The sequence below is a fragment of the Acomys minous genome (genome assembly GCF_964271855.1).
Source record: "Acomys minous genome assembly, chromosome: 2".
Lineage (NCBI taxonomy): Eukaryota > Metazoa > Chordata > Mammalia > Rodentia > Muridae > Acomys > Acomys minous.
Window position 1 is genome coordinate 114,499,187 of NC_140484.1, and position 27,943 is coordinate 114,527,129.

Consider the following 27,943-nt stretch of genomic DNA (forward strand, 5'->3'; position numbering starts at 1 on the left):
TGAGTGTTTGTTTTGAGTCATTCTGTCCCCTGAACTTGTACCCCACAAACCTTTAAAATACAAGTATTTTCCTTTTCTTTCAATGCTATGTATGAGATTCTTAGTAATGATTTCCTCTCTTCCATATGCTTTTTTTTTTTCTATCTGGAATTCTTATTTAATGAGCTCTCCTAACTGCCAGGCACACTGCCTGGTGACGGGCTTCCCACACCGGGCAAAGCAACCATGGAGTTTGCATATGGTGCAAGGAGATCAGCACTACACCAGTAATTATATGTCAAAGAGAGAAGTGTCACAGAGGGAAAACAGAGCAGGTGAAAGGGGGACAGGGTCCCAGGTGGGTCTGAAGGCTGACTGGAAGACAGCTCTGAGCTTGGTGCCAGGAGTGCGCCATGAAGACAGATCTGCAGAGGGAGAGAGAAGCCAGGTCAAAGGCAGACACACTAGAGCACGCCTGGCCTGTGTGAGGGACAGAGACCAGGGAGGACAAGGTGGGAAAAGGGTGAAGGGCAGCAGGGACACAGTTTCAAGGAGGCTAGGTGAGTCCTCATGGCCCCAATAAAAATATGAGGGAAGGGAAAGCCAGAAAAATGTTGTGACCAGGGACCTGACAGATAGCTCAGTGGGTAAAGTCCACTGCCTCAAGACCTAGATTTGATCCCAGAGTCCCATTTGATAAAAGAAGACTTGAAAGCTGCCCTCTGACTACCATACACCACCGTGTGTGCACACACAAATCGCCTTCTCACACACAAATAAACAAATAATGATTTGTGAGAGCCTAAACAGAAGAGTGACACAAGAGAGCTTTCTTTTCTTTTTAAGGAGCTAATTAATCATTTATTTATTTAGGGGGCAGGTGGAGGATTAAGTTACCAGACTGGCCTTGAACACACTCAGTGGCACAGACTGACCTTAAATATCTAATCCTCTTCCCTTAGCCTCTGGAGCAGCCGGGACTAAAGACCTGTATGGTATCACCAGGCCTGGATATTACTGTGGAAAGTAAACTCAGAATAAGCAAATACTTTTTTTTTAAGAGATTGACTCCATTTACTGTCAGCCACCCAACCCACCATGTAAATAAAAAACTGTGGAAGAAAGGATAATGATACATCAGTTTGCCAATTTGTGTAGGGTAGGAGAGATCTACCCTAAGGAACCTGGTAGAAACTTCAGACAAAGCAAAATACAGCTGAAGCAATCTCCCAACTGCGTCTCATGCAACAGAGAATGTTACATTCATGTTTTGGTTTGCTCTGTTATGTTTGTGGTACTGGGGATGAAATGCAGGCTTTGTGCATGGTTGACAAGCGCTCTACCACTGACCGCATCCCCGGCACATAACGGGATCTCTCTGGAGAGCTCTATGGTGGTCAGGAGCCAAGTGGGATGGTTGGTCACTCTCGGATGTCAACTTGAGAGGACCTAGAACACTCAAGAGACTCACCTCTGTCCATGCCTGTGAGGGATTGTCTGGATTCGATTAATTGAAGTCAGAAGATCCCCTTAAACATGGTAGTGCTGTTCCCTGGACTGGAGCCTAGGATGACATAAAAAGGAAAAAGCTAATGGCAGGAGCATCTGTCATTCTTTGCTTCCTGACTGCGTATTCAATGTGTCTCAAGGTCCTGCAGCCAGGACTTCGCTGATGCAGTTGACTGTGCCCTCAAACTGAGAGCCAAAATCAACCTTTCTCCCATAAGTTGCTTTTGTCAGGATATTTTATCACAGCAACAGGAAAAGAGACTACAACACAGAGCAAGGCTCGTGTACTGTGAAATTGAAGGCAATGTCATCCTTGACTGGAGGAAGGACTTGATCATTATTATCTCTCTGTAAATCTTGCTCCCAGTGTGCCTCCCTTGTTGCTTCCTAGACTCAGTTGTAAGGCAGCCATTTAAGAATTTAAAGAGAAAGGAGTTAAATATTTAAGTGTAGATGTTATAAGCCCTTAAAAATAAAATAAAAATGTTTCTTACAGCTTTTAATGCTAGCAGTAAAAAGTCATGGAAGCATTTTACAGAGTGCATAATCAAACTAACTGCCTTAGCCACGAGAGTAATAAAGTCTCACGTTGTTGACACTGCTGAATGCATGCTGAGTCAAAACTCAATAGAAGAAACACTATCCTTGTCGCTTCCTGGTTTGACGGCAACTCATCAGACTACAGTGTGTACCGTAAACAAAAAGACTGAATTCATCTCTCCCTGGCAGAACTGCAGTTACCTCAGTAATGGGTGGAAGCTACTTTTTTTGTTTTGCTCGTTAGTCGGCTTTCCATGACGGTAACAAAACGTCCTAGAAAACCAACTTAGAAAACATTTATTTAGGCTCACCACTTTGGAGTTTCCAATCCAATATTGAGCAATCCCATTGCTTTTGGGTCTTTAGTCAACTATGGTGGTGGAGCAGTGCATCATGGGAAGAGCAGGTTGGGAAGCAAGCTGCTCATCCCAGTCTAGGATGTGAAAGAGAAAAAAGAAAGGCAAAGAGCTGGGATCTCAATATCCTTTTCAAAGTCATACCACCAATAACCTGAAGACCTCCCACTAAGTCCCACCTATTAAAGTTTTTACCATCTCTCAGAGTGCCATTGGATGGGGACTCTGAATGACCTTTGAGGACATTTAGATCCAAAGGATAGCAGTCCTGCACCAGCACTAGCAAAACATTAAACACACGCTTAATGTGTGTGGATTTGGCAATAAGCAAAATTATGCTGAACTTTGAAGCAGCGAAGATTAATCTTATGGTTCATCTTAGATCACAGTCACCATTTGAGAGGTGGGAACATCTGTTGAGAAAATGGGCAAGCCTGATGGTCACTTTCTTAATTAGTGATCCATGAGGGAGGGCTCTACCCACTGTGGGTGCGGCCATCCCTGGGCTGGTGGTCCTGGGTTCTATAAGAAAGCAAGCTGAGCAAGCCATGAGCATCAAGCATCAAGAAACATCCCTCCATCCTTTCCAGCCTCTACCTTGAACCCTGCAGCTGCTGTGATGTTGATGCCTAAGAAGAACCAGATTGCCATCTATGAAGTCTTTTTTAAGGAAGAAGTGATGGTTGCCAAGAAAGATGTTCATATGCCCAAACACCCAGAGCTGGCAGACAAGAACATGCCCAATGTTCACGTTATGAAGGCCATGCAGTCTCTCAAGTCTCAAGGCTACTTGAAGGAACAGTTTGCCTGGAGACATGTCTATTGGTACCGTACAAATGAGGGCATCCAGTACCTCTGAGATTACTTCCACCTACCTCTGGAAATCACGCCTGCCACCCTGTGCCACAGCCATCCTGAGACTAGCAGGCCTTGACCCAAATGTCTAGAGGGTGAGTGACCTGCAAGATTCACAAGAGGGGAGGCAAGCAGAGACACCTACAGAAACAACACTGTGACCACTGGTGCTGACAAGAAAGCCAAGGCTGGGGCTGGCTCAGTGACAGAATTCTAGTTTAGAGATGGCTTTGGTCTTGGACATGGTCATCCACCTCAATAAAGAGGGAGAATGTGTTGTGTTGAATAAACTTTAAAGAAAAAAAAGAAGCAAAGAAAGACAGACGGACAGATAGACAGAAAGAAAGATCCTTCCATGGCCTCTGCTCCAGCTCCTGCTTCTAGGTTCCTACCCTGTTTGAGATCCTGCCACAAATGCCTTTGATGATGAACAGTGAGGTGGAAGTGTAAGCAAAATCAACACTTTCCTCCCTAGCTTGCTTTTGTTCATGATGTTTCCTCACAGCCACAGTAACCTGAATTAAGACATGGCTCAGTGGTAGAATCCTTAGCCAGCATTAAGTTTCTGGGTTTCATCCATAGAAACACACGCACAGTCAATGGTTAACCAAAGAAAAAGTATATGTATTTCTGTCTGAGTTGCCAGCTAAACTATCTACTCTTTTCAGAGAACATAACTTTCACATGAAAGAACAATGGACTGTAAAAAGGAACCAAACTGAAGCCATTTTAAGTAAAGCTTTCATTTTGAACAGGAGTCAAATAAAGTTTAAGTTCCCAAGACCTCCCTGTGTAATTGATATCCTGGTTGGCAAGTTGAGACATGAACACTAGGTAAGTCACCCCATGACAGTTGTGTAACCCAACCAGTAAGTGTTCCACATAGGGGAATATTCCTAGGAAAGTCCCCTATCCCTAAATCCTGAGTGGTGGAAATATGTAACTGTAACTTGGCACAGATGTTCATGGTTTTCAAGTTTAAATGTAATGTTCTCGGGAGGGGGGGGGGGTTGCAATTCAGCTCCTGAGTCTGTTTTGTGTCCCTAATCGATCAGTAAAAGCTTGATTACAATAAATTTTTGTTTTCATTTTGTTTTTATTTGTTTTTTTATTTGTGTTGGATCTAGAAATGCCATAATATTGACAACTTATTCAATTTTATTTTATTTTATTTTATGTGCATTGGAATTGGAGTACAGACAGTTGTGAGCTGCCATATGGGTGCTGAGAATTGAACCCAGGTCTTTTGGAAGAACAGACAATACTCTTAACCACTGAGCCATCTCTTCAGCCCAGCAGGCCTCATAATAGAACCAAAAACTGTTCACTCAAAATTGGGTATTTAGCAGAAGTTTTCTTGAAAATAAAGTGAGCCTGTCATCTCAGAGAAAACAACTGATAGAGTTTGTGGCTGATTATAACATTAAACCTTTCAAACAAAACTTGAATTTTAAAATTTGGTCTGGCATCATGAGCTATCCTATTAGCCTCCCAATGAAGAATTTTAGTAGTGACATTAACAAAGATGATTCTTCTGATGGTTTTTGAAAGATGGGTCAAAATCTAGAAGATGTGCACCCTCAGTGAACCAGTTTTCCAATGGTCCTAATAAATACAAGACCCATCCAAAGAATAATATGCATAAATAGATTTTACTGAATTATCCATTGCTTTTGGAAACACAATGAATATGAATGAAGTACAATTAAACACACATAAGAAAATGCCTTAGTGAAACCCACTAGTTTGTATGCTAACTGAAGACATCAAAAGAAGAAATTTTCATTGCTCTCATTTTGGGTATCAAATTACAACTAACCTTTAAGAAACTACTTCTTGATTTTTGATGTATTATCAAAGAAAATGTCTGTAGTTGCTCAAAATAACCATTAAAAAGGTTATCCTTTTTTATAATTATATAATCTTACAAATATTTTTGTTAGAAAGCATAGTAACTACTGTGAGATGGCTCAGCAGATAAAGGTGCTTCCCAACTTGTGTTGGATCCCCCAGAGAACCCACATAGTGGAAAAAGAAAATTTATCACAGGAAGTTGTCCCTGACCTCCACCCACAATCCCCACTGCCTCACAAATATAAATAAATAAATGTGATCTTTAAAAAAGAAAATATAGTACCCACTGATAAAAAAAAAATACGTTATTTACATTAAGAGGTAAAGGATCTAGCATTATCTTTAAAGTAATTAATAAAAATTTATTCTCAGGTTTAGTTTCCGATATGGTCATATTGGTTGATATAACAAATATAAGCAAAAGTGTTTATGGAGACTTCATTTCCATGCCAAACAGTAATATGCGTACATCATACCCCAGTCTGAAGGAGATACACTTCACACAGTGGCATGAAACACAACCATCATGCTTACACAGCACAAAAAGGTCCAAGGCCTTTACTTGTACTCATTTGTTCAATGATGGGGATGGAGCCAAAGGTCTTATTTTATCCTAAGCAAGTGCTGTACCACTGAGCTGCCTCCTCAGCCTAGGATATCAAAATTTTAAGAGTGTCCTAAGACTAAAATATCTGAGTGTCATTTACTTAAATCTATCCAGAACTCATCTTATGGGATGAACGATGGGCCCAGCCTCCCTTGAGCACACATCTGTCTATGAGCGAAAGATACCCAAAAAGTCTGATATCATCACTGTAGAGTGAATTCTGACCAGAACTGAGGATTCCTGGGACACTTCTGGCCAGAAAATGTTGCGTTCAGTCCAGTACGTGTTGTGATAGGTGAATAGAAGAGGGGGCAGGGGTCCTTTCTCTTGGAGAACACGGAGACGTGGACATTCACTCTGCACTACTTCACAGCCTCTTCTGCCAACAGGCAGCCCACCAGCTGTGCAAGCCCTTCCCAGTGAAGTAAGCTTTTCAGTCTCCTTACAGCACATCCTCAGCTCATGGTTCCACCATATTTATACATTGAAAAAGAATCCCTGCCACCAATTTAGTTCTCCTATCTAAACACGCAATCATACCACTTCTGAAACTCTGAAAACACAAGTGTACACACCGTGAAATGCCATTCTTTGGTGTGCTCTGAGAGCCCCCAGATTGTTTTCCTAGACTAACTTTAACCCAGGAGTTAAGCACATGTGTCCTTGAGCCAGGCCATCTGGTGCTCAGACCTGTTTTCTACCATCACAACTAAGTGACCAGAGCAGTGGTGTTCTGCTGAGTGTTCAACAGCTGCTTCTCAGGGTGGGCTTAAAGTCTTTATTCATAGCATTTTCCAAAGCTAGCCTTGAACTCACAGAGATCTTCCTTTCTCTGCCTCTCATGTGCTGATAGGTGTATATCCCCACCCTTGGTGGGCAATTTCCCTTTTGAGAGGGTCTTCCTATGTAGCTCAGGCTGTCCTTAAACTCACTATATATCCTGGGAGGCCTCAGCTTCACAGTCTTGGTCTCTGAGCACAGGATCACAGGTGCACACCACTACAGCTGGCTACCTCAACAGCCAATTTTAAACCATCTATGATGTCACTAAATTCGGAGTTAGGAAGAGAAGTTCACAACTGGCTTTCAAGGTCCGAGGCAGGCTGGCTACAGCACACCACTGAGCAAGTTAGATTTCCTCCTAGAGACAGCTTCCTCCTCCTCTGGAAGGAAGGCTTGTTAAGACAAACTCTGGTCCTATTCCCAGAGTCCCTAACCCAGTGAGTCTCTGAGGGACTCCAGGGTTTGCATTTCTAAGAGATCTCAGACCATGACACTTTGAGAGCCTTGAGTAGAAAGCCTACAAAAAGCTAGTCTACGGCCGATACATACCAGGATGCATCTCCATCTTACAGACATAACATGTTTTCTTTTCTTGAGTCCTACTGCAGCTCCCTGTCTCTTCTCTCTGTCTTGCCAATCTTCCCACTGAAATCTTAACTCATCCTAAGTACTTCTCCCCTGTTGTGGGATACTATTCCTGGGGGGACATGAACAAGTGTCTACTCACCACAGATAGGGAACCAACAACAGAACAAAGTAAGGAGTCTACCAAAGTCTAACTTAATGAGCCAATGAGTTTTATTGGGGTTACTTACAGGAATATGGATGTGTGGTTATTTACAGAGGCAAAAATGAGGAGAGAGAGAAAGAGAGAGAGGGAAAGAGGGAGAGAGAGAGGGAGAGAGAGAGAGAGAGAGAGAGAGAGAGAGAGAGACACCAAAGGCCTCAGTCCAGGTGAAAGCTCACAAAGCTGGGAACCTGGAGCACACTGCACAGCCTGCAGACAACATGGCAGACTGGAGATTGGCTTTTCTAGGCATCTCATCTGGTCTGAGATTGTAATTCAGCAGTCCTTGCTGCTTGTATGGGAAGAAAGAACCTACTGACTTGTCAGTTTCAGGGACTTCCTGAAGTCTGTGTGTGTTTACCTCCTGAGTTTAAGGAGTTTCCCTGCAGCCTGGAACATTTCACCTCCCCTTAGAACATCTTGTTATTTCACCCCCTTTCTAACATCTGTGTCTTTAGGAGGTTTCCTCCAAGATGGGGGTTCTAATCTCATAGGAAATGATTGCACACTATCCCCCAAAGAACCTCTATGACAGTTCATCGTCATTGTCCACTTGACTAGATTTGGAATCCTGTAGAAGAGGTTTCTCTTATGGGTGCTTTCAGAAGGGGTTACGTGAGGAAGGAAGTCACAGCCTCAGGATGGATGGCACTATCTCATGGCCTAGGGTCTCAAGGTAAAGTTTTTAAATGGGGGAAAGGTAAGAGCTAAGCAGCAGCATGCATCTGTCTTTCTGCTTCCAGATGCAGAAACAATGTGGTTTTTGTACCTGTTCTGTGAGCTGTCTTTTTACTCTGATAAGTGTTTCACTGTATAGAAGTTTTCAATCTCACATAACCCTATTTGTCAGTCCTTGGGACTATTTCCTGTACTACTGGAGTCCTTTTAGAAAGCTCTTGTGCCTGAGTTCTCACGGATTTTTCTGATATTTTTTCTAGCATTTTTAATGTTTTAGATCTTACACTAAGATCTTTGACCCATTTTTAATTTATTTTTGTGTAAGGTGAGAGATGTGGATCTAATATCATTCTGCATGTGGCTATCCAGTTTTCCCAGCACCACTGTCGAAAGGCTTTTCCACAATGTGTGATTTTCTTGGCCCTGTATTCCACTAGTCTCTTTATTTCCGTGTGTGTGTGTGTACGTGTGTGCGTGTGTGTGCACGTGTGTATGTGTGTGTGTGTGTGTGTGTGTGTGTGTGTGTGTGTGTGTGTGTGCTGTACGTGTTACTATGGCTCTGTGGTATGGTTTGAAGCCAAGAATTATGGTACCTCCTCCAGCATTGTTCTTGTTTCTTAGGTTTGTTTTGACTACTGAGTTTTTGTTTGTTTGTTTCCATATGAATTTTAAGATTTTTTTCTAGTTCTGTGAAGAATATCATTGGAAAAATAGAGGGAATTGTATTGGATCCACAGTCTGCTTTCAGTAACATAGCCATTTCCACTACACTAATTCTACCAATCTATGTGCATATAAGGGTTTTCCACCTTTTAGTGTTTTCTTCAATTTCTTTATTCATTGTTTTAATTAAATAGTTCTCAAAAGAAGAAACATGTGGCTAGTAAATATTTGAAAGAAAAAAAATTAACATCCTCAGCAATGAGGAAAATACTAATTAAAATTACTTTAAGATTATATCTCAATCCCAGTCAAAAAGATAAACAAACAAACAAACAAAAAATACCAGTGAGGACAGAGGAAAAGGAACCCTTATGTGCTGTTATTGGGCGTATAAACTCATCAGGCCACTGTGGAAATCAGTATGAAGTTTTCTAAAAAATCTAAAAGTAGAACTGCCATATTGCCCAGCTGGACCACTTCTGTGCTGGGACCCAAAGGACTCTGAACCAACAGCAATGCGTTCATATCTGTGTCGTCTGATATATCTTTCACAGTAACCAAGATATGGAACAATTTTAGATATTGGTCAGCAGAGAAAGAGCTAAAGAAAACGTGCCTCGTGTGCCCAATGGAATTTTATTCAACTATAAAGAAAAATAATTACCCTGGCAGGGAAATGGATGAGACTGTAAATCACTGCTAGGTGCAATGGGCCATTTTCAGACAGACACCACACGTTTTTCCTAGGTGGGTGTTAGGTATAAAATAGAGACTACAGAAATGAACCTTCAAACATGATCACATACTTTTTAATTTGCTATTTACACACAAACAAATGGAATTGGGCCCTATGTTCAAAAGTTAGCTCAAAAGAGATCTGAGACCTGAAACTATAAAACTCCTATGGAGAAACCTTTGTGGCATTGAATCTGCAAGGCTTTCCTAGATATGACACCAAAGTACTGACATCTACTGCATGGCTTTTACTGGGGACACTATTATTTACCTAAGTTAGAAATTATTTTCTCCAAGTCTGTCTTGGTGACCTAATGAGTTTATTATGGTTTGTTTGCTTGCTTGTTTGTTTGTTTTACAAAAACACAAGCAATTCAAGGGCAGTCATACCAATGGGAAGTGTCCCCACCCACCCGCCCACCCCACACCCACTCCTGACAGAATTTTTAAGCAACTTCTGAATAATTGTTTGTCACTCATATAGCCTCAGGGAAGAGAGAGGGCCTCATGAGCCCAATGAGTCTCTGGGTTGTCCCCTTCCTCCATGGGGGTATGTTAGCAGGCAGGCATCACAGCTCCCCTGATCAAAGACGGCAATAAGCATGTCCAACCCAGAGGAACAGCCCCTCAGCAAGATCAAACATGAAACAGACAAATTAGACGACATCAGTAATTAATGCTTCTTACACCCAAGGACACAGTGAACAGAGAGAAAATGTAACTTTCAGAATGAGAGAAAGCATCTGCAAGCCGCATATCCGATAGATAATAGATTATTATTTGGTATAAAGAGCGCCTACAACTTAACATAGCTGGAAAAAAAATTAAAAAATAAAAATCAAAGACGACCTGATTTGTAGAGCAGGCTACAGATTTGAATAGGCATTTCTTTAACAAATAATAACAATAATAAAACACCAACATCTCTAATCACTAGAGAAATGCAAATTCAAACTACAATTAAATATTACCTCATACCCAATTAAGACAGTTACTACAGAAAATAGCCAGGCTATTGTTGGTAGGCTGTGGAGAAACTGGTGCCCTTGAACACTATTTGTGGGAACTCAGAATGCTGTAGCTGCTATGAAAAATGGGGTGATGCCATCTCAGCAAAATTAAAAGTAGAAATGACCAAACAGTCCATTCACTCTGTTTCTGCATACACATGTGAAAGAACTGAGCTCTCAGTGCAGGATCTCAGAGATGCTCGCCCACCCACACCCACTGCAATACTGTCCAGAGCCCAAGAAGTAACTGGAATCTATTGATAGATAGGTAGAGAAATAAAACATGATATACCATACGGTATAATATAATTTAGCTTTAAAGAAGAGGAAAGTCTGACAAATACTACCACATGATTGAAATTGTATTACATTCTCAGTGGAAAAAAGTCACAAAAGACAAATGTTACATGATTCTGCTTAGATTGGTCCCTAGAGGAGTTAAATTCATATTTAGAGACAGTACAGGAATGATTCCCAAGGGATGGAGAAAGGGTAATGAAAGCTAGTGTTGGAGGGTTGTTTGGTTGGTTGGTTTGGCTTGGAGACAAGATCTCACATATCCCAGGCTAGCCCTGCTATGTAGTAGAAGATGACACTGAACTTCTGATCCTCCCTGCTTGCACCTTCTGCTTGCCTTATGGAGGCCTCTGGGTCTATGCTGGAGAACAATTGGCAGAGTGCCCTCCTCCTTACAGAACTTTCAGGAAGCAAAGCATACAATGCCACAGGACTTATTCCCACCTCTCTGAGTCCCAGGTCCTGACTTGTAAACTGGGTTGCAGACTCTGGAGAATCAGGAGGACAATGTTTCCAGAAGCAGGTCAGGTAGAGGAACACAGAAGAGAAGGCCAAACGGTTCAGGTGTGGTGTGAAGGGAGGAGGGGCAGGCAATAGGGCTAGGAGAGGAAACCCAGACGGTAAACAAACAAGGCAGGGTGGACCGAGACCAAGTAATGTGCATGGTTCGCTCAGTGGTCATGGAACACACTCGGAGACAACAGGGCCTTCTCTCTCTATGTCCAGAAACCAAAACTTTCCATCAGGGACAGAGTGTTTGGAGAAAGCATGACGTAGCCCTACCAAGACAAAGCCAGAAAGTCCAGGACTATAGAGCCCATAATCCACAGGCTAAACCTCAAGAAGGAGCCTTGTGCTTGGAGGGTTGTAACCTGGCCTCGTGGGGAGGCCACTCCAGATCCCCAGACTATAACAACCACAGAAGCACCAGGACCACAGAATCCACCCATTCTGCCCACAAGGCTCTGCCAACCCCCTTGTGTATCCCACATGGGAATGCAGCGTGTTCTTGATTCTGTAGTACCGCTTCCTCCGTCTTTGCACTCAGAGTTGAGTGCAACGATGTAATGAATACATGAATGAAAAGAGGGAGTACCCACTGCTCATTAACAAAGACTCCACTGCTTTTAATCTGGAAAAGTCATCCCTCCAAAGTATACAAGTCCGGGAACTTTATCCAGACCCAAAAGTTGGGCCTAGGCATAGGAGACATTCCTTACATTCCTCGTTGAGAATTATAGCCCCTGGGGCTAGAGAGGTAGCTCCCTGGTTAAGAGGAGTTGTCACTCTTACAAAAGATCCAGAATTTGATTTCCAGCACCCATATTGCAGCTTATGACCTACCCACTGTAACAGTTTCAGAGGATCTGGTGCCTTCTTCTGACCTAAGAGGCATGAACATGGTACACATATATACATGTAGGCAGAACACTCATACACATGAAATAAAATAAACATATCTTAAAAAGAAAGAAAGAAAGAAAGAAAGAAAGAAAGAAAGAAAGAAAGAAAATCACTGTCCCACCAATCATAGGTCCTCATGTAGTAGTATAAAACTCAACAGAGGTTTTTGAGTTTTAAAAATGTAAAGCTGAGCAAATAAAACATTTGGGAAAGGAAACATAAAAAGTATCCCAATACTCACAGCCCCACAACATGGTGGTGCAGACAGTGGTGAGGGTACAGGAGAGCTGGCCCTACCCCTCTCTGGTACCCTAGGTCTCTCCTCAGTTGATGGCTTCCAGTTTCTGGTGTAGATGCAAGTAGAGAAAGACTTATCCTCCCTAGCAGGGCTGGCCACTAGGAATTTGAGCATGTTCCAGTGAGTATATGAATAACACAAAATGGACTTTTGTTTTTCTTTTTATCCTTTCTTTTTTTTTTTTTTGAGGGGAGATTACAGGGGAGGGAAGGAGGGACAGACATGGGAGAACTGGGAGATGAGTGCAATCAGGGTACATGATGTGAGAGTCCCAAGTAATCAATTTAAAAAAGAAGAAATATAAAAAGTAATGCCTTGGATTGGGGGTGTAAATATAGGTGTAATGCCTAGTATAACCAAGTATCTGGGCTCAATTTTAAGTAACACATATATACACACAATTCAAAGGGATCTAAAATATGATCCATTAGCAGACGAGTCAATACGCAAACTGTGGTTAACAATTACAATGAGATACTATTCCATCTGTGATGGTTTGAATAAAAGTGGCTTCTATAGGCTCATAGGGAGTGACACTACTAAAAGGTGTGACCTTGTTAGAGTAGGCGTGGCTTGTTGGAGAAAGTGTGTCACTAAGGAAAGAACTTTAAAGTCTCAGAATCTCAAGCCAGTCCAACGGCTCAGTCTCTTCCTGCTGCCTACAGATCAAGATGTAAAGCCAAAGCTACTTCGCTAGCATCATGTCTGCCTGCATGCCACCATGCTTCAGGTCATGATGAATGACCATGAACTAAATATCTGAAACTGTAAGCCAGCCCCAATTAAATGTTTTTCTTTATAAGAGTTGTTGTGGTCATAGTGCCTCTGCATAGCAACAAAACCCTAATTAAGGGACTATCGTTGTTGTTGTTGTTGTTGTTGTTGTTGTTGTTGTTGTTTGTTTTGTTTTGGCAGGGTTTCTCTGTGTGGCCTTGGATGTCCTGGACTTTCTTGGTAGACCAGGCTAGCCTAAAACAGAGATCCACCACCACGCCTAACTCTAAGAGACCATCTTAAGAATGAAGGAAAGTAACACATGCTATAACATGGGTGAATCTTAGCAATGTTGAGATGTGTGAAATAAGCTTTTCCAAAAAAAAAAAAGCAAATAGTACACATTTTCACTACACAAGCCACATAGACTTGTCAGATCTATAGCAACACAAAGTAGAATGCTGGTCCCCAGGGCCTATAAAAATGGAGAGTTGCTATTTTTTAACATAAACTTTCAATTTTCCAAGTTAAAAAATTCTAGAAATGAACCCAGAAGCAGAAAGAGTCAAATGGTATATACTCACTTATATCTGCATACTAGCCCAAGGGGCATGTCCCATGAAAGTCTTCACTTACCAGGAAACTGGGACAGAGGGGAGGACATCCTATTGGGACTCTAGATGAGAGAAACATGGGAGAATGGCAAAGTTGAAGGATAGAGGATCCTAGAAACCTACAAGAAGAACATTATGATAGGCAGATTTGGGCCCAGGGGTCCTGCTCAAACTATGGCACCAGCCAAGGACAATACAGGCTGTAAACTTCAAACCCCTACCCAGATCTAGCCAGTGGACAGGACACTCTCCATAGTTAAGTGGAGAGTGGGGTCTGACTTTCACACGTACTCTGGTGCCTCGTATTTGACCATGTCTCCTGAATGGGGAGACCTGGGGGCACTCAGAGGAAGGGTAGCAGACTACCAAGAAGAGACTTGATACCCTATGAGCATATAAAGGGGGAGGAAGTCCCCCTCAGTCACAGTCATAGGGGAGGGGAGTAAGGGGAAAATGGGAGGGAGGGAGGAATGGTAGGATACAAGGGATGGGATAACCATTGAGATGTAATATGAATAAATTAATAAAATTAAATTTAAAAATAATTTAAAATTCTAGAAATGGATGAATTTTTGTGCAAACATGGTTCTTTGTACAACACTGTTCAGGTGCTTATTGTAATCAAAGTATAAACTTAAAAATGTTAAAATTCTAAGTTGTATGATATGTTTATCTTACTATGACTTTAAAAATATTTTTTTTAATTTAGAAATATACATAATGAAAGATGACTAAGGCCTATGTAGTGATCACTTTCTGTTTACTTTGTTGGTCAATAAAGGATTCCTCTCTTCATGTTCTGTCAAAGAGTACTAGACAGTTACACATGGCACCCAATACTGGTGAGGTGTGCTGACAAAAGTTTAATAGTTCTCACATGCCAAAGGAGAAGAATACCAGATGTCACTCAGGGATACCCAGGTGTCATCCTTGAGAACAGAGAAAACCAGCCAAGTTATGAATGACAGCTACTACTTTGTAGTAACAAGAGAGGGAGGGTAACCCATTGAGTAGATGTATAGGTTTGCTTGAATAATGCTATAGTCTTGCTGAGAACTGATGTGTTATAGATTGATGACCTAGCAGATTACAGCTCACAGGGCACTGGCCAAGAGGAGGCTTCTTTTTTGTGGGGGAGTCTATTTAATGAGAGCAAAGGAACTCATGGATAAGACTTTGGGCCCTCATAAATCTCAAAGATGTCAGGGTAAACTCTGAAGTTGAAATTTGAGGTTCTACAGTACAATTGAAATTCTATAAACCACAGGACACTGCTAAGACAAATTAGAGAAAACCCTAAACAATTGGGGAGCTGTACCACATCGTGGGTGGGAATAAAATGCCAGTTCATCAAATGTTTTCACATCAATCATCATCAACCCAATGACATTTTTAATCTGTTAATCTGATTTTCAAATTTATGTGGGTAAATGACCTTAAGTAACCCAAACATAGTTTTTAATGGAGGCACTTGGGACTGAAAAGTTAGCACAGTGGGGGAGTGCATCTGGCATGTATGTGCAAGGCCCTTGGGGTCAATCCCTATTGGGGGACAGAGGGAAGAAGCATTTAATTTCAAAACAAACTATTAAGCTAAGACTTTCTTAGTCAAGAGTGGATGACATCACTGTATGAACAGACATTAGCACGGCAGAGCAGAAAGCACAGAAATAGACTCGTGTGTTGACTTCTACCAAATGTGCTGATTCAGCACAGGGATAGAAAGACTAGAATAGCTGTGCTAGTGGGGAATATAACTCATACCGCACACCAGAAGTAACCCAACACGAACCGCCATACACCCGAATGGGTTCCTTTTAAAACTACAAGACAAAACAAAACACAACACAAACACAAACAAACAAAAAAGCAGAAGGAAGATGGGCTGGCAAGACATGTCTGTGGGTAAAGGGACAGGTGAGTGAAATGGAGGGTTAGTAAAAATCAAGTCTAGTTAAAGAAGTTGGCTTAAAGCAACAGCAATTTACTCTTTTGCAGTTTTGGAGGCCAGACATCCGAAATCAAGGTGTCACCAAAACCACACTGCTATGACCCTGGGAAAGAGTTTTTCCTGTCTTTTACCCAAGGCCATGTGCAAAGAGATTTGGCTACCAATGAGATTTGGCTGGAGTAAGGCACCCTGAGGAGGATGGCTGAGCAGACACAGGTGCTGGCTGTGCCCACCTGGCAATCTGAGTTGGAGTCTTGGAGCTCATAGTGGAGGCAGAGAGAGAAAACCATTTCCACAAGGTTGTCCTCTGGCCTCCGCACACATGTTGTGGAATGTGTGCACGACATGCTGTAGGCTCAATTTTCTTAACCAATATATTCTATTACAATTTATTAAGCGAGCATACATCACTTATAACCCGACTAACCAAACCAATAGTAAAAGAGGATTAAGGAATACAATAACAAAACCTTAAGGATACCTGTTTCGAGGAGCAATTCTTCTGGCATAATCAGCAGGATTTCTTCTGCTGGAACCTGGAGTAACCAGAACCCAGAACCTCAGCAGGAGCCGGAGGCCCGAAGCCTTCCCTCAAGCGGTTCTCCCTAGGAGCAGCGATGAACAGCCAAAACTATCCTAAGTCTCCAAGAAGCCCCGCCTCCAGTTTTTGGCTCATTTATATATCTCCTCCCAGAGTCTGCTCATGTGATCTTTTCAGCTGACAACAATCAAGCTCCCACACAAGGTGGTTGGCCTTCTAGTGGATTAACCTCACCTGTTCTCTCACAAGACCATTCTGATCCCACACTTGGGATCCTAAAAAACAGGTTTATCTCTCCTTCAACATGCACAACCAATAAATACAATTTTCAAGAGAAGGATGTTTTAAGACACATGAGGACAGCTTGGAAAGGAATGTTTTTGTCCTGGCCACTATCCTCAGGCCCCATATACAACACTAAGCAGACCTTCATGATCCCAGGTCTTAAAAATCTTTGGTCCTTTGCTGTTTTTCCTCTGATTCTGGTTTGCTCTGAACTTACATTTACTTTCCATACAGGCTCTATCCTGCCCTGCCCTGTACAGACATCTGAAGTGGGTAGACTTTCCTCCACAACCTGAACCCTAATTCTCACCTCCATTTGCCACCTCTGTCTCTAGTCTCCATTCTTGAACTTTCAAGAATAGACCCCGGCCAATACCTCAGGAACTCTCTGGAGCAAGAGTGAAGCAATCTCAAACTTCTCAGACTCTGGTTCCACCACAGCCACCTGCACTGGGACTGTACGACTTGTAGGAGAGAGAAATCTTGGGCTTTTTAGCCTTGATTTTCTCCATCTTCCAGTGAGTTGGCTCACTTCCCTCATTGCTCCTCATCTGTTGAGTGAGAAAGAGTAGACTCACTGGTACCGGGCGCAATGCATGACCAGGGAAGCTGAACCTGTGAACTCTGCTCCTACCCCACCCTTCAAGTGGTCTTAACACACTGTGTGATTTTCTTTTCTCGGGTTCTGACATAAGCATCTTAAATAAAAATGAGTTTATTTCGGCTCACAGTTTGAGGAGGTACAGTCCACTGTGGTAGCAAAGGCACAACAGCAGGAATGTGAGGCTGCTGGTTACATTGTATCTGCAATTGGGGAGAAAGGCAGATGCTGGTGCTCCACTCACTTTCTTCTTTTTATTTCTTTTGGGACTCCGGCTCTTGAGTGGGTCTTCTGTTCTCAGTTAAACTCTAGATGATTCCAGATCTCAGGAAATTGAGAAGACTAACCATCGCACACGGAAAGGGTGTGATAACCTGTGGGGTGTGTGTGTGTGCCAAGCAGCCTCCTGTGATGTCTTCATCTTTTCAAGATCTCCTGTTGTGGATTCCAAAATTTTGTCTCAGGATCCAAGGAATAAAGGCATGGACCATCACCAGCTTCCCAGGGCTAAGAGGTGATGTGGAAAGCACCTTGATTCTACATCATTGGGTCGTAGACCCAAAACATAACTTAAATGTAGTCACCAGGTCCTGAAGGCTTTTCCTGGGAATGAACATCCATGAGGAGGCCGCTCTCTCCTCTCTTTCCCTGACGAATAAGGTCTGGACCACAGGACACTAAACAGAAATTGAACAAGTATCCAGGACACCATCAGGATGTGTCAGGCTCTCTTGGCAGCAAAACCCTAGTAGGCACCAGTATGATATTCCTCATCCACTACGACCCCAGTGGCAAGCTCAGGTGGGGGTTAGGCTGCTACAGCCAGGAAAGCACAGGATGGAAATTAAATACCAGAGAAGAGCTGTGGAGTGTGACATCATGCTTGGGAGCGCTAACCCTTCCTGCCTGGATTGACTGAAGACTGACTTCCCCTTTCATGTTTTCTCATTGGCCGGGGAGAATTTCTGTCTCAGGGCCTGACCAGGTGCCTCCCTGGAATATCCTGTCAGCCTCGCATCCCAGTGAGTTCTAGGATGATGCGGTTTTCCATCAACACTCTGCTTTGCTCTTGTGGAGAACATCTGGCTTCATGGTTTTTGTCCTTGCTTATCCCCAAGTTGCAGCTTTCTCCTGGCCAGCCATCTTCTTGCACAACACTTAAACAGCATCTCTCTGTCATCTCCAGACAGTGACATGTACTGCCTGAGAGTATCAAGGTTTCCTGTCTACCCTGGGAGGCCCTACAAGTTCCTACTCGTGACAACACACTTCACAGCATTTTACAAAACCCAAAATTGATCATTGCCCTCAAATGGGCAGGAGAGGAAGGGGGAACAAGTGCACATTTGCAAACACCTATGAGAAACTCATTGCTTTCCTCACTCTGCAGGGTGGGGAGGGCTTAAACACAGATAGAGCCATATTGCCTAGTACCAAATCTCAGCTCTGCCACTCATTAGCTGGTGATTTGGGGCAAAGTATTTGACCTCCCAATTTCCTTTAAAAACAAAAACAAAAACAAAAATGATTTATGATATTTACAAATCATGGAGTTGCTATGGTTACCGAAGGAGTTTCCCAACATAAAGTATTTAGCACATCTCCCTAGCACACAGTGCTCAATACAGGTGAGTAATTATGATTCACCATGAGCATCACCCTGTGCCAGACACGGGGACACAAAGCAGACAAACTCATCCACTCACCATTCATTGGGAGATGGCATTTGTCGTACACTCGGATGAGATCCGGAACACGTATCCCTGTTGCCGTGAAGCCCATGGTCTAGTAAGATGCGAGGCAGACACTGTAGACATCAGTGGCAAACTGTGGTCTAAGCAAGGGAAGAAAGCAAGAAGCTGCCAGGACAGAGCAGAGCAGAAGTAAAAGAGAGCAGGTCATGGAAGGCACCAGCACATTAAAGCAAGCATTATGGGAGCCCCCTGAGTGGATGAGTGGAGATGAGGGAGAGAAGAGGAGAAAGAGAGCTTGGGTAGCTATAAACAGAAAAGCAACAAGACCCCACAGGATACTTTCCAATGGGGGATACTGCAGTCCCCCATAAGTGAGGAGGAAAGTGAGGCTGAAGGGCCAGTCACTGATAAATGATTTTGCCGGCTCCAGGACAGCTCGGGCCTCAGTCTCAGGCCTTATCAAACATTGGCAGAGCACTGCTCCTCATTGCCCCCTGCCCTGAATGGTGAGATGCAACAATCTAAGATGTATCTGGCAACCCCCTTGAAGCCCTTCACCTGCCCATAGGGGCACAGAGTGACATCACCCCCATCCCAGGGTGTCACCACGTGCATCCTTGTGCCCATTGGAAGTTTCTTTTCACTGGCTGTGCGAAGGATCCCCTGCACCACCTCCCTGCCACCCATTCCATCCTCCACAGCCACGGGGGGTGACACCCAAACCAACAGCCACAGGTAAACGTGTCCCTCCCTGGGATACAGAATTAATTACACAATCACAGAGATGTGACCTGGGTCCCGAATAGAAGGGACCAAGGTGCCAGAGATGAGCAATCCCTCAAGAATCCCCCTGGATGCTCCTCCCTGGAGACACCCTTCCCCAGAATAGGCAAAGAGGGTTAGAAACACCCATACAAACAGCGCATCCACAGAACCCCACTGTCCCCAGTCTTTCCTCCCTCGGCCCCTGCTATTTTTATCTAGAGGGCGAGAAGGGGGTTGCCAGGCGAGGCCACGCCGCTGTTTATGTCTGAAATTTGAAAAGATGCACAGTGTGCTTGGGAGGAGGCGTTGCAGGGAAAGGAATTTCAGAGAATTTCAAACCTGGCAGGGTGAATAGGTGCCTTGTGTTCAGGCTTATGACTCTGGAAAAGCTACTCAAACCATGGCACGAAGAGGGGCCACGGACGTGTGAGATGTGGGCAGATGGAGACTGGGCTCACCTGGCCGAGGGGATCAACTGATTTCAGACTGGGGGTACCATGGGAGGAAGTCCTTCTGTCCCTCCAATAACTCTTCTCTTTATGTCTCCCACATTTACTTTTGAATATTTTTTCTTGTTTTTTACCTCTCCAGTCCCACTCAGCTCTTAGCATTCTCCACTTCGGTTAGACAGCCTGTCACCAGTCTCCCTCCAACCAGTGAATTGCTTATTATTGGCTTCCTCATAGATATACCTTTTTTTTTTCCCTGTGGCTCTTGGTCGCTCTATCAATTTTCTGCTTCTTAATTGCATTGTATGAGTCCCTTACATAAAGCCAGGTGTGATGGTGCACACCTTTAATCCCAATACTCGGGAGGCAGAGACAGGCAGATCGACATGAGTTTGAGGCCAGCCTGGTCTACAAAGTGAGTCCAAGACAGCCAAGGCTAACACAGAGAAACCCTGTCTTGAAAAAAAAAAAATAGTCCTTACAAAGTTGTATAATCTTAAGAACACATGCGAAACTCAGGTTCTGGCTAGGGACTTCATCCGTAGCCTCGGCTGGCCTCAAACTTGCTGGCCTTGACTCTTGATCACTGCCTTTATGGTCTCAGTACCGGTATAACAGATGTGTGCCACCACACCTGGTTCATGTTCTTCATTCAATCGTGGGAAATAGGAAGTGAGAAAGCTGTAAGTAACGTGATCAAAAACAACCCAGCTGAATGAGCACCATGCTGTTTGCTTCTGTCGTTCTTCTGAGGTTCAAGTGGCTTTGGCATAGCTCAGACTGCATGTGGCTGTCGCTAGGTAGAGAGGTTCTCAGAAAAGTAGAGCTGAGTCCTGAAGGAGACTTCTCCTTTGGTAGAATACACAGGGGAAATCCAAATGCAGCAATAACCACGACTAAAACGTCGAGAAACTGTAAAATGAAATAAGTGCCAAGTTTTGTAAGGACAAGAGCTATTCTCAGGTCTGCATGTTAGTCGACTGTTTTATTTATTATTATTTTGGGTATTTGTTATTGTTATTGCTATTTGTTGAGACGGGATCTCACGTAGCCTGCACTGGCCTTGAACTCCTGACCCTCCTGCTTAGCCTCCCAAGTGTTGAGATTACAGATGTATGCCACCATTAGCAGACAGCTTTTATACTACTGAGTTACTGCCTATACTTCCTGTAGGTGGAGGTACAGAGTCATGTCACGTGGTATTTTTCAGTGTGTGTTCTATATCTACATTATAGTGTGTGAAAATCTGCGACAAGTCTTCGGAATAATTCAATGTTCATTGCTGAAAGAAGATAAAAGTGCCCTGCCTGATATGACAAGGGCTAGGTGATCAGGCCCAGAAGATTCTGATGAATAGAATTCAGGAAATACTAGCACAGAGTCAGCTCAGGCCTAGGGTGTGGGAGGCAACCCCTTAGGAACCAGGGCAGAGAGAACAGGCTCCCAGGAGTCACGGAGGCTGTCTACAAAGTAAGCAGTTCAAGACTACAGAATCCCAGTCTTCCTCCCCTAGACCTGCCTGGGAGATAATGGTGGTGGTGGGGTGGGGTGGGGGTGGGGTGGGGTGGGAATGGGGATGGTGATGATGACGACGGCAATGATGTCGACAGGGCAGGGGAGTGGCAGGAGGTAATGATGATTCTACATAAACCAAGACAGCTGTGCCCCACTCAGCCCCTCCCTACGTTGTGGGTCCTCAACAGAAAATTGAGGGCTACAGAGCTTCAGCCCTCCTTACCCTAGACCTGCCTGGGAAATGTCGATGATGATGTTGGGGGTGGTGATGGTGATGCTACATAAAGACAGCAGAGTCCCGCTCAGCCCCTCCCTACCCAGGGATTCTCAATAGTAAATACACGGAGGAGGCATGAGTAAAACGCTTGCTGTGGTTTCCATTTATAAACTGCCGGGTTTTGCAGAAATACCAACCTAATGTGAATTCAGGGGGAAAGTGCAAACTACAGCTTCCAAAAACCCCCAGTTTTTCTAAACATGCCCTTCCAGGTCTGTCCTCAGGGACACGGCGCTTTCCTGTCCCCATGTGCCATCGCTCCAAACAGACATGTGGGGCACCACTCGAAAGTGTTTCATTAAGGTGCCCCACGTTCCTTACTATTAGGACACGTCCCTCTTCAGCCATCACTTGTACAGTGTTAAAGTAATGAAATGTCACTTTACAAACATGCCACTGGGGCCCAGAAGGCTCTGTTTCCTGGCAACTACTCTGGCCTAAAGAGGGTTTCCCTTATTATATTTCTATGGCCCTTTGCCTCCAGAAAAGATGGCGACCCATCCCCCCACCCCTCATTACAGCCAGTGTTTATTGTTACTGTGCTCTTATTTTAGCCTTTTTTTTTTTTTACAAATGCAGAAAGCAGTATGTGAGTGCGCGCGCGCGCGCACACACACACACACACACACACACCAAAGGGAAAGCACAAATTGGGAGAGGTTTATAAGGGACTAGGAAAGGGAAGGGAATTGACCACTCTGCGGCCAGAGACAGTCCCTTCTCCAGGGCCAGGTGCCGAGGGTTCCCCATCTTACTTTAATTCTCATAATTCTCTGGGGTACCTTCATTTATAGGTTGACCCAGGGGGTTAAGATGTTTGCCCAAAGTCTTTATACAAAACTAAAATTTGCATCCCAAGCTGTCAGATGTGCAAGGAATTGCTCTGTCCTTAACTATCTTGTAGCTTAAGACAGACAGACACCTTTTCTTGTGGCCTAAGTGAAAATTGTTTTATTTCATTTCATTTATTATTTTATTTTATTTGTATGTGGGCATGGTGTGCATGGGAGATTGTAGGGGGGGGGGGGTACCTTGTTGTTTTGACATGGTCTTTCACTGGCATGGAGCTCCCCAAGCAGGAGAGGTTATCTGGCCAGTGAGCTCTAGGGATCCCCCTGTCTCTCCCTCCTTAGTCTTCTCATTGCAAGTATGTGCCACATGCTTGGGTCTTATAGGTGTCTTCTTCAGATCTGACTCAGGTCCTTCTTCCTTATGCTTGCACCCCAAACATTTTTTACCAACTGAGCTGTCTCTCCAGCCTCAGTAGTCTAATTTGAGTTATCTCCAAGTTTCAATGTCAACCAAAAAGTGTGACATTGTTCTGAAATGTGACCACATTTGGTCACAAAAGGAGGAGCTGAATGTTCAAGTGGTAAGAGGGAGGTGCCACCTTTACTCCTCCCTGGCCAGTCCATACCTGCCATCAGCGGCCAGCCCTGGAAACTTTATTTTAGAGACCAAGGAATCCAGAAGCAGGCCTCCTTGAGAAAACAGTTAAGGACCCAGCAGCCTTGAGCTGTGAAGAGAGGCACAGAGAGGTTTAATGATAGCCTAGTGCAACTCACTACGGATACCTGTCCTGTAGACGCTGGCACAGATTGTGTTGCTCCAAAGAGCCAAACTGGACTCCTTGCTCGCACTGACAACTGGCCAGATACATCCATGAAATTCTGTTAGCGGCTCAGACTCGCACGCAGCAAGGCATTTACATGGTGTCTCCCTGTAAGAAACAGAAGCAAGTATTCTACAGTGACCCAGTTCAGTGCCCTGAGAGACCGCCTGCATTCTAAGAGTCGCTGGAGGGTACAGGAAAGCCAGCAGCATGCCTCCAAGCAAACTTTATCCCCTGTTACACTATTATCTGTGTTAGTTCAGGGGTGGTCTTTGGGACCAATCCAAAACAGTGGAGGTTGACATGTATGACTCCCAAAGCTAAAAAGGGATACAGAAGTATTTTGTCCCTGTCTGGCCGCTACATGGTTCACTATGGTGGGATTCAGCCACCGTGTCTTGAGGACACTCGTCAACTACAAAAGGAGACCCCTAGAAGAACTGTGGCTGCTAGCCAACAGCCGGCCTCAGCCTGCCACTCGTGTGAGCCAGCCGCTCCCCCCCTTATCTGAGAGTCCCCCAAGCCTCTGGAAAGCTATCAGTTCACCCCAGTTGCACTGACATCTGAGTGTAACCTCACTCAATGACGATCCAAGCCAGAAGCACCAGGCTGAGTTTCTCCCAAATTTCTGACTGTAGGAACTGCAAGCACAGCAAACGAGTTTGCGGCTGTTCTAAGCCACGAAATATGGGGGAGGTTTGTTACACCACCATCACAACTAGAAATGGAGCTGTGCCATCCTGGGAGGGCTGCCTCCAGGGTGCTGCTATAGGCTTTGGCCCTAGGGACTATCCTGGGCCGAGTTGAACACTGGGCTGATGATATGCTGGTGGCCTTCACAAAAGGTCTGCTACTGAGAAATCAATAGCAGTCGCATAGCATCGAGGTTCTGTGGAGATATGAGGTGAATGTCTGAAGGCAATCCTAAACAACTGCAGAGGGGAAGCCTCACCCATTCAACACACCAGGGCAAGCCAGAGGACACACAGGGCCACAGTGGGACAGGTGGAAAAGCCGCAGGCTCAGCCTTGATGAGACTATAGGTTGCCTGAATTAAAAGCACAGGATCAGACAAAGGAGGTGAGCCTCCTCGCCCCCCCCTCCCCTGCTTAGACATGCCCACAGGACTGAATTCCATCTTAAATCATCCTTTCATAGGCAGTGCAGGCTCACTTGGTGAAGATTTCTATGGACCAATCGAGATCTGTTGCCTGAGACAGGTGAGAGAGGATAAAAAGAAGCAGGATGCCCAATCCAGAAGAAGGAGATGGTGAGGGAGGAAGCAGCATGTTGATTTAAATACGGAAAGACTTGCCATGTACAAGAGGTTCAGGGATCATGAGCAGAGGGTGGAAATGGGCCCACTTTGTTCACTGCTGATTTCACACTGAGACAGGCGCACAGGCTGCTGTATAACCTGAGAGCTCCTTAGGTACTAGAAACCATGAGAGAGTGGGGCGTGGCCTCTGAAGGTCAAACCTCATGGGTAAGTCTGAGCAAAGCATGCTGCCAGCCTCTAGGGGTGTCATGGAGACAGCAAGGATGCTATCAGAAGGGGTCCTTCACCACTCACAGTATCTATCTCCTTCTACGGTTCTGTGATTGCATGGATGGCTGAGTAACGTCATCACAACACGTCCGCTTCAGCTAGTGTGTGAACTACCTGGGGAATCTTGGGGAAGTGGAAGTTCTGAGGCAGCAGCTCTGGGGTAGGCCTGAGACTGTGTTCCATAACACACCCCTCTCCCCACAACTGGCATGAGAGTCTGTGGACCATACACGTTGCAGAGAGAGGTCAGAAGTTACCAGCGACAGCAGGTGGAATCAAGTGGCTTGTCAAAGACACCAAGTGACTGCAAAGTAGCTTAGAAAATTAGAAAATATTCTAGCTGAGAGCCAAAAAGACTGCCAAGCAATTGGGACTCTTTGTTGAATGGGACTAGTGTCTAGGTGTCACACAGGGCATCCTGAAGCCATGACTTTGCTTCTCAGAATCCAGTCTTCAAAGTGTCCAAACATTACCCCAGGTTGTGTGCATCCTCCAGAAGGCAGTGTGGTGTCATCAGTTACCTCCACTGCCCCTTCACTGCCTGCGTGGCCTTGGAATCTTGGTGTTTCAGTGTGTACTTAGGAGCCCATTGTACCAGAAAGCATCAGGCATATACAAAATGGCTGGTGTCTGTTCATTAAAACTATTAGATGATCAGTAAGCATTTGTTTCCTTCATTGCAAAGATGAATTACCTAATGAGTATTTGTCCTTGACTTGAATTGTTCTTTATCAACCCAACTCACCCCAGGATATATGTCAAATATGATTCCACTTTGCAGACAAGGACTATCTGTCGTAACCCACAGCATGACATGAGAAATGCATTTAAAGTTAAGAGACTGATGTTTCCTCAAAAAATTTTTTTTGTTAATTTAAATTTTTTAAAAAGAGATTGATGTTTCTAGAAAGTACCTTTCCTCAGTCCAGTAACTCATAAGATTCCATTCCATTTTTCTAAAAGCGAAAACCCTAAGCTCTGAGCAGGTTTGACTACCATTAGATGGCTGTGTTGTCATTGCTCTGAAACTTGCTGACTGTGACCCTGAGCAGCACATGTGCAGGTGGAAGCAAAGGCAGGACAAGAGTGACCAGCCTAGAAAACACTGGAGCCACAGTCAGCTCTTAGCCACTGAAGGTGGGCTGACCTCCACAGCCCACCCTGGGCCTCACCCCGTGTACAGGCGAGAGACAGAAAGAGAACGCCGTGGCCTAGGACCAGTCTTGAATACAGCTAGCCAGTGAGACACCCACACAATTCCAGCATAGTCAACCTGGGGAAACTGAGGCACGGCGCTTCTGGCCTTCCCGTCAAGGAAAAACTTAGTTCTCTCTATACTGTGTAGTCTGCAAAGAACCCACTTCTTGCCTAGTGAGAGATTGGGGGAGACTTCGATCACACCGCCTGAGGCCACTGTGTTTTAATGAGAAGCACACCAGCTCCCTCTCAAGGCCATCAGCAAACTGAATCCCCAGCCCCCAAAAGTACTGCAGCTTGACCAGCTGCTCTGGTGGCAGCGAGGGATGACCTTGGTTTAAAGTTAGCCTCCAACTTGATGAGCAACTCCATCGCTTTCTGAGTTCCAAGGTATGAGCATCGTTGGGAGGTGAGGGGTGTAATGGTAACTTATTGGGCTCCTTAGAGAAATTACAATTACTTTATGTTGCAACTAGCTCATAAAGGTATTTAAAGACTCTTAACAGTTTTTTAAAATTCTTTTACCAGGAAATGCCATTGATCTATGCTGAGTTTTGAAGACACCCCCCCCCCCAGCCTTGTGCCTTGTGCTTCTGCAGCTGCCTCATCACCTCTGTCCCTCCTCGCCTGTCGTCTCGGGATACCCAACCCCCCAAAACTTTCAAGCAGTGCTCTGTGAGGGTTCTTTCAAATCACAGATCCAGAGTAGGGGGTAGTCCTGCACGACCGCGCCTCTTTGGGTCTCAACTGCAAATCACCGCCAGGCGCCCGGGAAACCCTGGCCTGCCACCCTGACAGAACGAGCCGGGTGCTCTCCGCACTCTGCCGGCGCAGCCCTCCGGGGCCGCCTGGACTGCGGAGCTGCCGACCGCAATGCAGACGCGGGCCCTCCAGCGTTGCCGGTGTGGCTTTCTTCCGCTGGCCCGGGAGCTGCGGGGTACGCGCTCCTCTCGTGCCCTGCGCGCCGGGCGCCTTCCCCAGCCGAGCGCGGTCCCCAGGCCAAGTCCAGCGCGCTCTAGACGTCTCTGCCTCCCCCTCCCTCTGTGGACGGGCCCCGGGGGTGGGGTTTCCCTGTACGCTTGCCCCCACCCCTCGTATGTGCCCTCCCCTCCCCCCGCCTGCCCCTATGTATGTGTCACCGCGCACCATTCCCGCCCACCTACCTCCCCGCGGTGCCAGAGGGGGCTCACAGAGCTGAGGACGCGCGCAGCACCGCTCAAGGTCCCTCACTCTCTCTCCGCACCCTTGCGGGCTAGCATCTGACGCAGGTGCCAAGGGAGCTCGGGCACCTTTCTGTGTCCCTTCCCTCGATCAATCCTGCTCCGAAACCCAGTCAGCCAGCTGACACTGCGGCCACCGCCCGAGGGGACCTGCGGAGAAGAAGCCGGCGGGAGGAGGGGTGCGCAGGCGCCCCCACCCCTCCGCGCAGAGCATCCTCGCTGCAGGGCAGCAAGACCCGGGGCTCGCAGCCCCTAGGAATCCCTAGCTGCCTCGCCAGGGATACCGGACTGAAGTTCTTGGAGGAGAGAATCTAACTCTTCAAGGTAAAGAAAGGTCTTCTCTCCAAAGGAGCTCTGTCCCAGGGCATCTGGGACCGCTGCTGAGGCCACGGCGCCTATGTGCTTGGGATGGCACGCCTCAGTGTCCCCATTGGGTATGTGTGTTGGGACTCACGACCATGCACAAGGAAGTTGAGCAAACTCAACTGCTGCCCTGACTCAGAGTAAATGGGAACACGTGGAGGGGCTCTTGCTCCAGGGCACAGAATTAAGAAAGACCAGAGCTTTTTCAAGTTTAAGTTCTGGGGCGCTAAACAGAAGTGTA

General features: G+C 45.2%; 1 protein-coding gene, 1 long non-coding RNA gene and 1 pseudogene across 4 annotated transcripts in view; 2 read left to right on the forward strand and 1 right to left on the reverse strand.

Moving 5' to 3' along the window:
* LOC311592798 lies at positions 1 to 27,336 on the reverse strand. The gene is made up of 3 exons (XR_014777519.1): positions 27,283 to 27,336; positions 1,451 to 1,543; positions 1 to 404 (listed from the first exon to the last, which is right to left on the reverse strand). It is a non-coding gene; the product is annotated as an uncharacterized lncRNA (long non-coding RNA).
* Positions 2,993 to 3,501, forward strand: LOC311583449 (small ribosomal subunit protein eS10-like; annotated as a pseudogene). The gene has a single exon. The product of its transcript is annotated as a small ribosomal subunit protein eS10-like (transcript).
* Positions 27,297 to 27,943, forward strand: part of ACAN (aggrecan) — a 64,691-nt gene continuing 64,044 nt past the window's right edge. For both annotated transcript variants that reach the window (XM_084773589.1, XM_084773590.1), the window contains exon 1: positions 27,297 to 27,663. The gene's annotated coding sequence lies outside the window, so the exon portion shown is untranslated. The remainder of the gene's footprint in view (positions 27,664 to 27,943) is intronic.